This window comes from Aquarana catesbeiana, linkage group LG10 (genome assembly GCF_042186555.1).
Source record: "Aquarana catesbeiana isolate 2022-GZ linkage group LG10, ASM4218655v1, whole genome shotgun sequence".
NCBI classification, from domain to species: Eukaryota; Metazoa; Chordata; class Amphibia; order Anura; family Ranidae; genus Aquarana; species Aquarana catesbeiana.
Genome location: NC_133333.1, coordinates 256,027,754 through 256,044,163, shown reverse-complemented (window position 1 = coordinate 256,044,163; position 16,410 = coordinate 256,027,754).

Sequence of the window (16,410 nt, the reverse complement as noted above, 5' to 3'; positions counted from 1 at the left end):
AGATCTATGGTATATGGATGGCAAGTGGATACAAGAAGCATTCCCTAGTAAATTATCTGTTAAAATTCTTACCCCAGTACTTGCAGTTTCAATGCTGCTGGCTACTGCTCTCTCAGGGCTGCTTCCCTGAACTTGCACGTCTTTTCAGGAAAGAGTTAAAGTGATTGCAAAGCATTATTTTTATTTTTTTATTATAATAAACATGTCATACCTAACTGCTCTGTGTAATGGTTTTGCACAGAGCAACCCCCGATCCACTTCTTCTGGAAGGACTATATAGTGATATAGTGTCACCATGGTCCCTGGGATAGCTGCCACTGGTAGGTCCACCAGTAAAGTGGAGTTCCACCCACTTTTACAACTCTTCAGCATCCCTCACTAAACTGTGCACTGTAAACGAATTGGATATTTTTTTTCTCAGCACCTCCTGTATATCTGCTGTATTCATTTTTCACTTCCCCCTCCCTGGCCGCGGCCCATCGCATCATTTCCTGTTTGCAATGCCTTCTGGGAAGGGGCGGCAACTTCCTCTGACACTGCCGTTGCTATGGAAACCTGACCTGAAACCTATTACACTGCTTGTGCTGCACTGAGCATGTGCGAGATCTGCAAGGATGAGATCCAGGAAGAAATACAGTCTGGCTTCAGATGCCCACACTTAAGATGGCCACGGCCTGCTGTAAGTTTTTAAAATAACAAACTACTGCTATAAACTAACAAAACAGACCTTAGTTTACAGACTCACTTTACTAGAATACATTAAGCTTCTGTATTATAGGGGTATTTTTATTTAAAAAGTATAATTTCGGCCGGAACACCGCTTTAAAGTATTTTTCCCCTAGAAGACAGCTCTGCACAGGAAAACTGCAATGTCCTATCTTCAGTGAGGGGGCGCCAGTCATACTCCTCCTAGACTTTGCAGTATTCACACAATATAGGTATGTCATGGGCAGTGTGATTATTGAGTGGTCACAAGTCCTGCCTGTCTGCAAAAGAGTACAACCTCATTCACAGCAGGCTCCACCCACTACAGATTTCCTAAAAAGAACTAGAAGAGGGGGTGGAGATAAGACCAGTCAACAAACAAAGCCTGGGGAATGCCCAGATAAAAAACCCAAACCTACTTACCAACCAGCTCGCAGACAACCAAATGAACCTGTCTAACAGTCTGTGTTAAAAACAGAGGTTTAGTCCGCACACATTTGCAAACGCATGCGTAAGCCACAGAGCCTCGTCACGGCACCCTGATATCTGTGGTCCTAACGCTAAAATATGAGTGTCCCCACAGTGGAGGAACATGCATTCTGAAGGATAAATGAGGGCAGGTGGACTGAAGGAGAGCCCACCTCTTAAAGGTACAGGAGCACACCAAACACCCAGCAAGTAGCACAATGGCTGCAAAGGTGTCGGTGCGCTGCTGGACCAATACAAATACCAATATAATAACAAAAAAACTTGCCACCGCCCTCATCTATAGCTGGCTATCGCTACCCTGTACAAGGAGAGAGAGTAGAGCTGTGGGAGGGACCCAGCAGGCTCCACCCACTACAGGCGGCCTGCAGAAAACTACAGGAGGGGGCGGAGACAAAGCCAGTCCCCCTGTACAAGGAGAGAGAGCAGAGTTGTGGGAGGGGCCCAGCAGGCTCCACCTACTACATACAACTACAGGAGGGGGCGGAGACAAGACCAGTCACCCTGTACAAGGAGAAAGAGCAGAGCCATGGGAGGGGCCCAGCAGGCTTCGCCTATACAGACAACTACAGGAGGGGGCGGAGACAAAGCCAGTCCCCCTGTACAAGGAGAGAGAGCAGAGCCATGGGAGGGGCCCAGCAGGCTTCGCCTATACAGACAACTACAGGAGGGGGCGGAGACAAAGCCAGTCACCCTGTACAAGGAGAGAGAGCAGAGCTGTGGGAGGGGCCCAGCAGGCTCCGCCTACTACATACAACTACAGGAGGGGGCGGAGACAAGACCAGTCTCCCTGTACAAGGAGAGAGAGCAGAGCTGTGGGAAGGGCCCAGCAGGCTCCGCCTACTACATACAACTACAGGAGGTGTCGGAGACAAGACCAGTCACCCTGTACAAGGAGAGAGAGCAGAGCTGTGGGAGGGGCCCAGCAGGCTCCGCCTACTACATACAACTACAGGAGGTGTCGGAGACAAGACCAGTCTCCCTGTACAAGGAGACCGCAGAGCTGTGGGAAGGGCCCAGCAGGCTCCGCCTACGACATACAACTACAGGAGGGGGCGGAGACAAAGCCAGTCACCCTGTACAAGGAGAGGGAGAGCAGAGCTGTGGGCGGGGCCCAGCAGGCTGCACCAGGCCGTGAAAAGGGTCCTGTGTGTTTTTGGGTCCGGTTCAGGTGTGAATTCAGGGAAAAATTTGCACCTGAACCGGTGAACACAAATGCACAGGACACCAGACTTCAAACCGCAGCCAGACCTGTGTAAACCCAGCCATAGGGATATGTTTATTAAAAAATTGCAGAGCTATTCATCCTGTGAAATTACATGCACATTTGTTCTGTGCACATGTGGGTAAAATTGAATGTTATTATTAGGCTCTAGGTCGATTGTTTTCATTCATAAGAATAGTGTGATTCAGGAAAATCTTGCATTATGTCCACTAGATGGCGCTGACTATCATAGTAAACAAGTAGCTCCATCTAGTGGCCATAATGTGTTATTTTTGCCTATTCTCTCTACTTTTAGGAATGAAAGACATTTGACCTGGAGATAAAATAGCCCAATAACATTTTTGCCCCCATTTGCACAGAAGGAATGTACATGCAGCTTCACAGGACAGATAGCTCTGAAAATTTATAAATACACCCCCCAGGTTTGGACAAGAAAACTGCAGGGGCTGCTGAAATCTGGCACCTACCCACTAATTCTGTGCCCAGAATCTTTTGATAGTTAAAAAAAAAGCATAGATTTAATTTTCCATCATTTTTCTAGCTGCTCGTTTTCTGTTTATTGCAAAAAAACAAAAAAAACTAGAAAAAGATGAGTTGGAATTGGATGAAAAAGAACAGATTGAAAATGGACAATTAATGTCTCATTTGTTTTCCCCTCTGATTACAGAAATCGGTTTGTGCCAACACACGGACCGTTCATCTTAAAGTGAACCCGACCTCGGGCGATATCAAGGCAGCAAGTAGTGTGCCGACATACAGCATGTTCCTCCTGGGCCTGGAATCTAAGGGGGCCCCTCAGGGACACAGGGATTGGGTCGGTGGAAGTCTAGGTTCTGTTCTCTTTGTGTATGAATAACCCTAACGTTTGGTTTTGCATAATAGGAAAGGGTTAAAACTCCCGTCCAGTTATTTTTTGCCGTCTGTTTCCTGCTAAGGGAAATTTCCCTTCACTTCCTGTCTTGGAGACTCAACAGGAAGTGAGTGGAAATCTCCCCAAAGTGATAGGAGTTCCCCTCTTTAGACAGCTGTCCTCAGAACATTCGTGGCAGTGATCACCAGGACCAACAGAGGGGCAAATTCTCCCCAGAAGGGGACACTGAGGGGCAAATCTTCCCAGCAGGGGACACTGAGGGGCAAATCTCCCCAGCAGGGGACACTGAGGGGCAAATCTCCCCAGCAGGGGACACTGAGGGGCAAATCTTCCCAGCAGGGGACACTGAGGGGCAAATCTTCCCAGCAGGGGACACTGAGGGGCAAATCTCCCCAGCAGGGGACACTGAGGGGCAAATCTCCCCAGCAGGGGACACTGAGGGGCAAATCTCCCCAGAAGGGGACACTGAGGGGCAAATCTCCCCAGCAGGGGTTGATTTACTAAAACTGGAGAGTGGAAAAACTGATGCAGCTGTGCATGGGAGCCAATCAGCTTCTAACCTCAGCTTGTTCAGCTTTGACAGTAAATCTGGCCATACACCATACAATTTTCTTATTCAATTTCCTTTAGATTTACCTTCAACTGTGTAGTACAAGGGCCTGCCTGACTGCATACAAATTGAAAGTGTTTAGATTTGACCTCATATTATATGGTTTTGGTAAATCTAAAGGAAATCTATAGACAGAAATTGTATAATGTATGGCCAGCCTCAGGCCTGGTTCACACCTATGCATTTTTTTTAGTGCATTTTCAGTTTTGCAGAAACACGCTACAGTCCATATAACATGGCTTCCTATGGATGTAGTTCACATCTGTGCACTTTATGGAAAGGGCCAGGAACCTTTTTTATGGCTTTTGGTTCCATAGACTTCAATGGTTTAAAAATGTTTATTGAAAAACACAAAATGCACCCGGAATATACAATCTGCAACCTGCATAGGTGTGAACCAGGCCCTTAAACCTGGAAGATGATTGGCTACCATGCACAGCTACACCAGATTTTGCACTCTTCAGTTTTAGTAAATGAACCCCAGAGGGTCAAACTTGACAGAGGATCTAATCTTTCCATACTGGCCAGAAGATCTAACCCTTCTTGTGTGCAATAATGATCGTGCACCCAAGATAAGTAATGGCTACGTAAACCACTTAGGGGTGTAAGTGAATGTTCATGTACAAAACAAATGTTATTAGGCTGTTTTCTGGGCTGGTCGATTGCTTTTCATTGACTTAAAAGAGATGTATGTTTTTTGTTTTATAATCATACTTACCTAGGTGTATGCGGCATCTGTCCCTCGCTGGCTCTAAGGCTTGATTCACACCTATGGCATTTTGCAGATTTGCACTAAAGTCTATTTAACATGGTTTCCTATGGTAGTGCAAATCTGCAAAAAGCACTAAAAATGCCATAGGTGTGAATCAAGCCAAACACTGAGAACCGAGCGATTTAACACGGCCGATCTCTCAGTTCTCACAGCTCCCTGCATGGAGAACTGTTGACTGTCAGTCACCGGCTCTCTGCTCTGTGCCCCCCTCCACAGTGGAGCGCTGGGGCTGTGGAAAGGGCGGGAGCAGGTAGCTCTGGCTCTCAGCGGCTTGCTGAAAGGCTGAGCCGGGTGCCGGTGTTCTGACATATAGTGTCCTCCTATCAGATAGTGTCCGCCTCGTACTGCGCAGGCGCAGCGCCTGCGCAGTACGGAGCAGCAGGAGATGCCGAAAATGTCCGAAGTTGATCAGCTGACCATCAGCTGTACACGGCGCTCGGGCACCTGTTAGCGACGGCTGTGTAAGAGGGCCCCTCGCGGGCTCGCTTCGCTCGCCACGCTTCGGGCACGGCCTCGCTGCGCTCGGCAACTATTTATTCTAACTCTATGTCCACTTGGATAGTAGGGAATGATCCTGGACATAGGGTAAGAATAAATGCGCAGGCGCCGTGTACAGCTGACGATCAGCTGTTGAACTTCGGAGACTTTCGGCGTCTCGTTTGTCCTCCGTACTGCGCCTGCGCAGTACAGGGCGGACACTTCTGGATAGGGGACTGTATTCGACAAGACACCGGTCCAAGCATGGGGGCGGATCCAGACCCCATTGTCGTGATCCTGTCCGAACCTGGACCGGCACTGTGGCAACGGGATTCAGCTCGCTGTCTGCTGAAAACGGGTCACTGGAGTGCAGAACGTCACACCCCATTTATTTCACATCCATTGTCGGCTGTGTCCTCTGCGGAGCTTCCGCCGCTAGAGATCGGATCAGCTTAAAAAAAAGATATGTATACTCATTGCTTCTTTACAGGGTTAGATAGGTTAGTGTTAGATCGTGGATGTCTGTAGATGGAGGGATTTTAGTAAGTGGACTTACACTTTAAAGCGGAGTTCCACCCAAAAATGGAACTTCCGCTTTAAGTGCTGGTGACCCCCTGACATGCCACATTTGGCACACCCAGCGGGTACCCAGCTCCCACTTCCTCACCTGGCGCTGCGGTGCCGGAAGGAAGATCACCTCCCCCCCCCCCCCCCCTCCCTTCCTGCAATCTTCTGGGACACATCACAGGTCCCAGAAGATTGCCCGGCCATTCACAGCCGGGCGCCCACAGTTAGAATACCGCCACTGCGAAGAGGAGCGGTGCTTTGTGCGCCCGCATCCCTGAACCGTGGGACAGGTGAGTGTCTGATTAAATTAAACGTCAGCAGCTACACTTTTTGTAGCTGCTGACTTTTAACGGGGTGGAACTCCGCATTAAAGTGGTTGTAAACTCTATTGAAAAATTTAAAAAAAAAACCCTGCAAGACAAAGACGTAATGAGCTAGTATGCATAGCATACTAGCTCATTATGAATTACCTACCTGAGATCTAAGCCCCCGCATCGGTCCTTTTTCACCGATCCGGCGGCCGACATCTCCCCGGGGATTTGCTTCTGGGTATCGCGGCTTCGGCGCTGTGATTGGCCGGAGCTGCGATGACGTCACTCCCGCGCATGTGCGCAGGAGCCGCCGGGAACAGCACAGTACAACTGAAGCAACATACGTGCCATTGCTTCAGTTTGCTTAATTGCGCATGTGCCAATGATGTCGGCACATGCAAATACAGGGATATCTCATAACTGTGCAGGTTTAGGAGATATCCAGTGTAGCTACAGGTAAGCCTAATTATAGGCTTGCCTGTAGTTTAACCCCTTCCCGCCGACCGAACGCATATATGCGTACTCGGCTTTCCGGGGTTATACCGGGATGATGCCCGCAGCTGCAGGCATCATCCCGGTACCGTTGTTTTCAGCGGGCGATCGGCTACCCGAGTATAACAACCGATGCGGCTAAAAGCCGCTCGGTTGTTATACCGGAGGAGCGGGAGGGGACATCCCCCCCCCCCTCCCGCCGCCTCCTGCCGCTGTTACCGGGCCTCCCGTGCGATCGGGAGGCCCGGTGTCCGTTCGGCTGCCTTCGGCGGCTGGGGGCGGGCTGGAACGAAGCTGCGAGCGGCTTTGTTCCAGCCTTCTTCTTGTAAATGCGGAAGCGACGTCATGACGTCACTTCCCGTTTACTCGGCTGCCAATGGCGCCGAATTTAAAAAAGTACACAGTATTCAGAATCGCCGTTTTCGGCGATCTGAATACTTTGAAGTGTAAAGGAGGGATGGGGGGTCTTTTAGACCCCCCATCCCTCCATAAAGAGTACCTGTCACCACATATTACTGTCACAAGGGATGTTTACATTGCTTGTGACAGCAATAAAAGTAAAAAAAAAAAAAAAAAAAAATTTAAACACAATTTATAAAGTACAAAAATAAATAAATTAAATAAAAAAATTTTTTTTTAAAGTGCCCCTGTCCCCGCGAGCTCGCGCAGCGAAGAAAACGCATACGGAAGTCGCGCCCGCATATGTAAACGGTGTTCAAACCACACATGTGAGGTATCGCCGCGATCGTCAGAGCGAGAGCAATAATTCTAGCCCTAGACCTCCTCTGTAGCTCAAACCTGGTAACCGTAAAAAATTTTTAAATCGTCACCTATGGAAATTCAAAGGTACCGTATTTCGTCGCCATTCCACGAGTGCGTGCAATTATAAAGGGTGACATGTTGGGTATCTATTTACTCGGCGTAACATCATCTTTCACATTATACAAAAAAATTGGGGTAACTTTACTGTTTGGATTTTTTAAAATACATGAAAGTGTCACTTTTCCAAAAATTTGCGTTTAAAACACCGCTGCACAAATACCGTGTGATAAAAAATATTGCAACAATCGCCATTTTATTCTCTAGATTCTCTGCTAAAAAAATATATATAATGTTTGGGGGTTCTAAGTCATTTTCTAGCAAAAAATACGGATTTTAACTTGTAAACACCAAATTTCAAAAATAGGCTTAGTCATGAAAGGGTTAAAGTGGTTGTAAAGGGTTTACAAACACTTTAAGGATATGACATTTAGTGCCATCTAGTGGCCAAATACAATTATTACATAGCAGTTTGCACAGTGAATGTTCATGTACATTGAAAACGAATGTTATTAGGATGATTTCTGTGCTGGTCGACTGGTTTTCACTGACTTAAAATAGAAAAATATCACATTTGCCCACTAGCCAGCATTAAGTATATGAACCTTAGCACTAGCTAGTAGCCAAATTAGCTATTTGCTTAGGGGGAGAGTAGATATAGTGACTGCAGAGTCCTGGGGAGAGTAGATATAGTGACTGCAGAGTCCTGGGGAGAGTAGATATAGTGACTGCAGAGTCCTGGGGAGACCAGATATAGTGACTGCAGGGTCCTGAGGAGATCAGATATAGTGAGTGCAGAGTCCTGGGGAGAGTAGATATAGTGACTGCAGAGTCCTGGGGAGACCAGATATAGTGACTGCAGGGTCCTGAGGAGATCAGATATAGTGAGTACAGGGTCCTGAGGAGATCAGATATAGTGAGTGCAGAGTCCTGGGGAGAGTAGATATAGTGACTGCAGAGTCCTGGGGAGACCAGATATAGTGACTGCAGGGTCCTGAGGAGATCAGATATAGTGAGTACAGGGTCCTGAGGAGATCAGATATAGTGAGTGCAGAGTCCTGGGGAGATCAGATATAGTGACTGCAGGGTCCTGGGGAGATCAGATATAGTGAGTGCAGAGTCCTGGGGAGATCAGATATAGTGAATGCAGAGTCCTGGGGAGATCAGATATAGTGAGTACAGGGTCCTGGGGAGATCAGATATAGTGACTGCAGAGTCCTGGGGAGATCAGATATAGTGAGTACAGGGTCCTGGGGAGATCAGATATAGTGACTGCAGAGTCCTGGGGAGACCAGATATAGTGAATGCAGGGTCCTGGGGAGATCAGATATAGTGAATGCAGAGTCCTGGGGAGATCAGATATAGTGAGTACAGGGTCCTGGGGAGATCAGATATAGTGAATGCAGAGTCCTGGGGAGATCAGATATAGTGAATGCAGAGTCCTGGGGAGATCAGATATAGTGAATGCAGAGTCCTGGGGAGATCAGATATAGTGAATGCAGAGTCCTGGGGAGACCAGATATAGTGAATGCAGAGTCCTAGGGAGACCAGATATAGTGACTGCAGGCTCCTGGGGAGACCAGATATAGTGAATGCAGAGTCCTGGGGAGACCAGATATAGTGAGTACAGGGTCCTGGGGAGATCAGATATAGTGAATGCAGAGTCCTGGGGAGATCAGATATAGTGAATGCAGAGTCCTGGGGAGAGCAGATATAGTGAATGCAGGCTCCTGGGGAGACCAGATATAGTGAAATGCAGAGTCCTGGGGAGACCAGATATAGTGAATGCAGAGTCCTGGGGAGAGCAGATATAGTGAATGCAGAGTCCTGGGGAGAGCAGATATAGTGAATGCAGAGTCCTGGGGAGAGCAGATATAGTGAATGCAGGCTCCTGGGTTTAGTAACACTTTAAGTATATGATACTTGGCGCCAGCTAGTGGCCAAATCCAATATTTACATACTGTAGCAGTTTGCACAGTGAAAGTTTGTCTACATTTGTTCTGTGTGAATGGGGGAAAAACAAATGTTATTAGGCTGTTTTCTGTGCTGGTTGACTGTTTTTCATTGACTTAAAATGAAAAATATCACATTTGGCCACAGCTGGCATAAATTATATTATACATAGTGCCAGCTAGTAGCCAGATCCGATATTTGCATAGCAGTTTGCTCAATGTTCATGTATATTTGTTCTGCGCAAGCAGGGCAAAAAAAACAACAAAACAATGTTTTTAGGTCATTTCTGCGTTGGTCCTTTTACTTTCATTGGTTTAAAATGTTAAATATCATATTTGGCCACTAGCTGGCATTAAAAGAGAAGCATGGACTTTATTTCTTTTTTAGAGTCATACCTACCTAGGTGGAGAAACGAGCGATCTAATACAGCAGATCGCTCAGTTCTGATAGCTCCCAGAGTAGAGAGCTGGTGACTATCAGTCAGCAGCTCTCTGCTCTATCCCCCCCCCCCATTCTCACTGGAGCGCTGGGCTGTGGAGGGGGTTGGAGTGTCTGGCTCAGGCTCTCAGCAGGTCGCTAAGAGGCTGAGCCGGGTGCCGGTCCAAGCATTTGGGTGGATCCCGACTCCATTGTCATGATCTTGTCCGAGCCTGGACCAGCTCTGCGACATCAGCAGACAGCGGACTTCAGCCTGCTGTCAGCTGAAAACAGGTCACAGGAGTGCAGTTCGTTCTGCAAAAAAAAAAAAAAGAGCTTTGGCTGTACTTCTCCTTTAAAATGGAAAACTTAACGTGTGCCCACCAGCTGGCATTAAGGATTTGAGATTTAGCGCCAGCTAGTGGCCAAATCTGATATTTACATTGCGTTTGCACAGTGATAGTTCATGTACATTTGTTCTATGTGAATGGGGCAGAAATGAAATGTTATTAAGCTGTTTTCTGTGCTGGTCAATTGTTTTTCATAAATGGAAAATGGAAAATATAACATTGGGATCAGATTTGGCCACTAGCTGGCACCATGCATCATAAAATGTATGCCAGCCAGTGACCAACTCCTATAATTGCATAGCAGCTTGTCATTGTTCATGTACATTTGTCCTATGTGAATGGGGCAGAAAAGAACGAATGTTATTAGGCTGTTTCTGTGCTGGTCGATTTTTTAAAATTTTTTTTCATTGGTTTAACATGGAGAAATATTACATTTGGCCACGAGCAGGCTTTAAAGTGGACCTTCAGTCATTTTTTTTTCAACTTTATCTATTAAATCTTCTGTCCTTGTTTTATTTTTTAACTTTGGATAGTTTTTTTCTGCCAGTAAATCCCTTATACAGCCCACTTCCTGTTTCTTGTCTGGTCATTATCCTAAGCTTATGACATCATGCACAGCTCTCTCTCTCACTCTCCTGAGTGTTTGCCAGGAAGGGGGGGGGGGGGGTGAGTCATAAGAGGGCCAGTGAGAGCTGCAGAGCTGGAGGTGTGCGTCTGTGTAGATCCAGGAAGTGAACAGGCAGCAGCAGCAGCTTCAGCTGCCCACAGTTAAAATGGCTGCAGCCAGACTCAGCGGAGGGAGATTTCTGCAGCATATTTGGCAAGTACAGAATCGCAGTATATATGAAATAACATGCAAAGTGGTTGGAGGGAAGCTTCAGAATGGCAAAGATGTTTTTATTCCATATTATGTGCAGACTGCAGTTCCTCTTTAAAGCGGTTCTAAAGTCTTGTGTTTTGTTTTTTTGTTATGTTATACTTACCTGGTCGGTAATGGTTTTGCACAGGGCAGCCCCGATGAAACAGCTCCATCTAGTGGCTGGATGTGGTATTTGCACAGCAATTTGCACAGTGAACGTTCATGTACATTTTGTTGTGTGTGAATGGGGCAGAAAACAACAAATGTTATCAGGCTTTTTCTGTGCTGGTCAATTGTTTTTTTAATGATTTAAAATGGAAAATTCACATTTGGCCACCAGCTGGTGTTAAAGTAGAAGTCCACCTTAGCACTAAAATCCCGGCATCTACAGACATCCACGATCTAACACTAACCTATCTAACCCTGTAAAGAAGAAATCAGTACACATACCCTTTCTGAAGCCGATCCGACCTGATCCAACGCTGAGCTGTCAGCCGCGACTTCGCTGTGGAGGCGGTTGCAGAGGACACAGCCGACAACTGAAGCCCCATAGTAAGTCTATGGGTAACGTCATTCCCCATTCATTTCACAGCCATTGTCAGCTGTGTCCTCTGCAGAGCTTCTGCCGCCGGATCGGCTTCAAAAAAGGTATGTATACTGATTTTTTTTCTTCATAGGGTTAGATAGGTTAGGGTTAGATCATGGATGTCTGTAGATGTAGGGATATTAGTTTTAAGGTGGACTTACACTTTAAATATATGACACTTAGCTCCATCTAGTGGCCACATGTGTTATTTGCATGTCGTAACTGTAGGTGTTTGTGACGTGTAACGGTGTTTCCCTGACAAAGTTTCTGTCTGCTTTTCTCTCTAAGATCCCTCATCTAATGTTCAAAGATCTTATGGGCCCCTAGCACTCGGGGTGTCAGGGCCACTGGTAGAAATCATGGGGGCTCATTCATCCTCCTTGATAAGGCCCCTTTCCCATCCACTCCACATAGAGGAGGTACTTTACCTTTTTGTGCACGCACAATAATCCTGCCAGCTGTGGCTTCCAGCAGTTGAAGCGGTTGTAAACCACTGAAAAAAAGAAAAAAAAAAGCCTTGCAAGATAAAGGCATAATGTGCTAGTATGCATTGCATACTAGCACATTATGAAGTACCTTAGAACGAAGCCCTCTCAGCGGCGGCCGCACACCTCTGAGAGGGCTGACATCTTCTCTCGTTCTTTCTTCCTTGATTGCGGGCTGAGCGCATGCGGCGCTGATGTCAGTGGCTGCATGCAAGGTGAATATCTCCTGAACCCTGCAGGTTTAGGAGATATTCATTTTACCTACAGGTAAGCCTTATTATAGACCTTCTTAATGGCTTACCTGTATGTAAAAATAACAAAGGGAGGTTTACAACCACTTTAAAGTTTCCTGTGCCCCATCAGTTCACCAACAGAGGGGGGGACTATTAACTAATTTTTAGGAGCAGGTGTAGTAATTAGGGATGCACCGAATGGGTTTTTTGGTGCCAAAACCGATACCGAAAATAAATCTTCCTTGATCCCGAAAACCGAAACAACACCGATACCGAAAGTGACTGTTTTTAAAAATATTTTTATACAGGAGATGGTCAGCGACTGGGGACATGGTACAGGAGATGGTCAGAGACTGAGGACATAATACAGGAGATGGTCAGAGACTGAGGACATGATACAGGAGATGGTCAGAGACTGCAGAGATGGTACAGGAGATGGTCAGAGACTGAGGACATGGTACAGGAGATGGTCAGAGACTGAGGACATGGTACAGGAGATGGTCAGGGACTGCAGAGATGGTACAGGAGATGGTCAGAGACTGAGGACATGGTACAGGAGATGGTCAGAGACTGGGGACATGGTGCAGGAGATGGTCAGAGACTGAGAACATGGTACAGGAGATGGTTAGAGACTGCAGACATGGTACAGAGATGGTCAGAGACTGGGGACATGGTACAGGAGATGGTCAGGGACTGCAGAGATGGTACAGGAGATGGTCAGAGACTGAGGACATGGTACAGGAGATGGTCAGAGACTGAGGACATGGTACAGGAGATGGTCAGAGACTGAGGACATGGTACAGGAGATGGTCAGAGACTGCTGACATGGTACAGGAGGTGGTCAGAGACTGCAGACATGGTACAGGAGATGGTCAGAGACTGGGGACATGGTGCAGGAGATGGTCAGAGACTGAGAACATGGTACAGGAGATGGTTAGAGACTGCAGACATGGTACAGAGATGGTCAGAGACTGGGGACATGGTACAGGAGATGATCAGAGATTGCAGACATGGTACAGGAGATGGTCAGAGACTGGGGACATGGTACAGGAGATGGTTAGAGACTGGGGACATGGTACAGGAGATGGTCAGAGACTGGGGACATGGTACAGGAGATGGTCAGAGACTGCAGACATGGTACAGGAGATGGTCAGAGACTGCAGACATGGTACAGGAGATGGTCAGAGACTGCAGACATGGTACAGGAGATGGTCAGAGACTGTGGACATGATACAAGAGATCAATGCAGCCTCACCAGTGCCCGTCAGATGCAGCCAGCCAGTGTCCCCATTGCAGCCAGTGTCCCTAGTAGTACAGCCAGTGTCCCCAGTAGTGTAGCCAGTGAAGGGAGAGGAGAGCCGCCGCCTGTTTGATTACAGCGTCAGGAACATCACAGCTTTCATTTCAATAGCTGTGTGTTCCCCGCTGCGCGCCGTCACATACAGCCCCCCCCCCCCCATTTGTCCGTGGAACTTTGATAGACAGATCGCCTGTCCCAGGATTGGACGGGTGATCTGTCTATCAAAGTGCCCGGACAAGGGGACGAGGCTGTATGTGATGGCGCGCAGCGGGGAACACACAGCTATTGAAATGAAAGCTGTGATGTTCCTGACGCTGTAATCAAACAGGCGGCGGCAGCTCTCCCCCCCTTCAACGATATAGGAAGCCCCCCTGATAGGCGGGACCAGGGGTGGGGGGGCCTGCCCCGGCCCCTCCCCATTTTCGGCGCCAGTATCTGCAAAAATTATCTTTCAGCTTTTTGCCGAAAGGGCCATTTTCGGCCGATATATTTCGGTGGCAGAAATTTCGGTGCATCCTTAGTAGTAATCCTCCGGGCTGTGGCTCCTGACAGTTCCGGCCTGCCCTGGCAGATTGATATGGAAGAAGAGACTGGAACTTTAATTTAATTTTTGGGAGCCACGGCACAAATTGGATTACTCCTCCTGCTCCCAAAAATGACTCTGCTGGGGGCCTTGATGTAAAGAGTGGTCTCTGATGTAAAGGGAAATTCTGATGGGGACCCGGATGTAAAGGACTTAGATGGGGGACTCCGATGATGTAAGCAGGGACTCTGATGTGGGCCTCGATGTAAAAGGTGTACATTGATGTATAGGAGAACTCATATGGGGGCCTTGATGTGTAAGGGGAAACTGAGGTGAGGGTGGACTTAGATGGAGGGCTTGATTTAAGGGGTGGACTGTGATGTTAGGGGAATCTCTGATGGGACCCTGATGTAAGGGGGGGGACTCTGATGGGGACCTGGATGTAAGGGGGAACTCTGATGGGGACCTGGATGTAAGGGGGAACTCTGATGGGGACCTGGATGTAAGGGGGAACTCTGATGGGGACCTGGATGTAAGGGGGAACTCTGATGGGGACCTGGATGTAAGGGGGAACTGTGATTTAAAAGGAAACTCTGACGGTGACTCTGATGTAAAGAAGGACTCATATGGGGGCCTTGATGTAAGGAGTGGTCTTTGATGTAAATGGAAACTCTGATGGGGACCCTGATGTAAAGGAGGACTCAAATGGGGGTCTTGATGTTAGTGGGGTCTCTGATGGGGGCCTTAATGTAAGGAGTGTACATTGATGTAAAGGGAAACTCTGGTGGGGACCCTGATGTAAAAGTGAACTCATATAAGGGCCTTGATGTGTAAGGAGTGGTCTCCGATGTAAGGGGTAACTCTGATGGGGACCCTGAGGTGATGGGGGGCTTGATGTAAGGGGAAACTGATGGGAGACCCTGATGTAACAGAGGACTCAGATAGGAGCCTTTATGTAAGGGGGACTCTGATGGGGACCCTGCGGTAAGGGATAACTTAGATAGGGGCCTTGATGTAAAAGAACTCTGATGGAAGGGGAATCTCTGATAGGACCTTGATGTAAGGGGGGGATTTTGATGGGAATTAGCTTTATTTTACTGAAGATTTTTCTCAATCAGATTCCAAAAAGTGAGATATCTTCATTCATTGATCATTCTATATTTATAAACTGATTTTTAAAATATACAATGTGGCTCTTTGTAAAGTTTGGGGTCCCCAGCCCTGTAGGTTTACTTGGATGTTACACAAATCGCCGCAGTCCCCCCCCCCCAGTATAATGAGACAACCCGGCCGTATTTTGTCAGTAAATGGTAATAAATAAAACTGAGCGCCTCTCGCAGTCGGTTTCCAGTCACTCTTCCCGCACTGGGGGAGGGGGGGTTGCTGTTCTATAACTAAGAAATAATGTCAGATTCCAGCCACTTTCAAGCCTAGATCTCATTAGTTGTGCAATGAAGACGAGATATTGAATAATTCTAAATCAAAGGCGTACAAATCGCCAGCAGAGGAAGATTGAAACATTTTCTTCCAATCGGCGGCTTCGGCTAAATTGCTTCCAGAAGAGTTCCCTATCATCTCTCGTTGTGTTGTATCTATGTGCTGGTACGCTTTAACCTCGCCGATGTTCTGGAGAAGCCCGCAGCCGTCCCTTATAATGCATATATAATAAAATGGAGTCACTGGTGTTCAAGGCCGAGGACCCCATCGCTCTGCACTCCATGATTAAAACTAAGGTCACCTCTTCCATTTAAATAAAAATGGAACAATCACAACATTAATATAAAATATGTCCGCCTTCCGAGCCTCGGAGAGGAATACTAAGCAGGCTTTGTGCTTTTATGGTATTACATAGTGCAGGCTGGTTCCTCCAAAAGAGACGGATTTTAGAAGACGGCACAGACTCATTCACACTTTTGGGTGTATTTATAAAATGTTCGCCCTTCAAAACTGTATGTACATTCGTTTTGTGCAAGTAGAATGAAATCAAACGTACTACGGCTTTATTCTCCGCAAACCAAATATGTGAATGAGGAAAATACCCCAATATGGCCACTGAGGAACATACTTATTTGCTATTATACTCAGTGCCATCTAGTGGTTACAATGAGGTATAGCAACTAGATTGTACTGTTTTAAAGTGAAGTTACACCCAAAAGTGGAACTTCAGCTCATTTGTCTCCTCCCCCCTCCAGGGGCCACATTTGGCACCTCCAGGGGGGGTGGTGTAGCGGATACCTGACATATCTTTGACAGGTATCCTGTCCCCACTTCTGGGAGACTGGGCTGTGGCACATTACGTCAGTGGCTTGGCTCCCTCCTCCCCCTGCCGTCGAGCCAGTAGGAGAGCACAGCGGGGTGCCTCGTGCATG